Raw genomic sequence first — 1,318 nt, 5'->3', positions numbered from 1 at the left:
ACTCTCGAACTGATTTGTTTCGATGAGAGAATTTTGTACCTTCCAATCCGTTAACGTAGGGAGTGCCTGCGATGTTATTAAATTTGAGCAAACACTCACAGAATCATAGGTCGTGAAAAAACACCTGAGAGCTAGGTGAATGGTCAAAACATTGTGCAATTTATATTGTTGTGACTTTCTCATACTGGCCAATGTTTCGACTTGATCTTTTAACGCAGAGGTAGATTTCCAACCTAAGAAGGCTGCGTCCCCTAGCGGAACTTGGCGAGAGCTGGACGAGAGATGGGGCGAGAGTCGTATATTTCCTTGGGAAGAGAGTCAACACCCATCCAAAGTTAGCCACTCATTACCATAATTATTGATTTTTGACGAATGCAATCGATAGTTCGTCAATTGTTCTTGATTGTTCGAGGATTTTCAGCGTTTGTTCCCCAGCCAATTATTTATAATTGATTTTTTATTTTTTCCTCCCATGTTTCCTCAATTTAGCCCCTCCCACGTAAAGATCTAATCATTTTAAATTGTTCCTTCTGATGAATCGTTTGTTCGTCGTTTGTTCCTCCCTAAGACACTGCTGAGGTAATCGATAGGTTGATCCTTTCAATTGATTTCCTCTCAATCGTTAAAAGAGTGGCATATACTATAGCACCAAATTTTACTACCAGCAGCTATAGTTCGTGATACGCTGATGCTGTATGTATGTACATGGAGTATCATTTCGGAGCAGAGATCTTCAACNCTTGATGAAGCATTATGACGACTCCATCGGTTTTCTAGAAGAAAACTCCGGGGAAAATTAGCAGTGAACATTCTGCGGACAGAGTGAGGTGGTAAGTAATTGTTGGTTTATCCCTGCATTCGAGGGCTCTCAGCCCAGGTAACTAGCATTAGGATAACTTTATCCCCATGTATTCAACAGCATAATGAAATAACTAACCTAACTTGAGCATAAGATTTTTATAAATATTGCAAAGCCCTGTGAAACAGTTCTATTCTTGGGAGAAATTTATTGACATTTAAATTTTATAATCTAACAGTCTTTCAACTGGTGGATCAATCAACAGGATTTGGTCCTTAGGCCTATGGAAAATTTTTAGACTTCTCTGTTACACCACTGAGTTCCAGGGAGATTATTCAGCACATATCTCAGGGACTGATGAGTTTTTACAAAAACGTGCTATCTTGACATTTTACGATGAATCCATCAGTCTCAAAGATATTTGTCAAATAATCTGTATACATTTTTGTGACTCATTTCGTTCCATTATCTCTTTACAGGAAATTATTATCTTGTCGGCATATTTTTGGTAGATTCTCT

Source organism: Diachasma alloeum, unplaced genomic scaffold, assembly GCF_001412515.2.
Source record: "Diachasma alloeum isolate Michigan unplaced genomic scaffold, Dall2.0 Dall_scaffold_01052, whole genome shotgun sequence".
Lineage (NCBI taxonomy): Eukaryota > Metazoa > Arthropoda > Insecta > Hymenoptera > Braconidae > Diachasma > Diachasma alloeum.
This window is presented reverse-complemented; position numbering follows the sequence as displayed.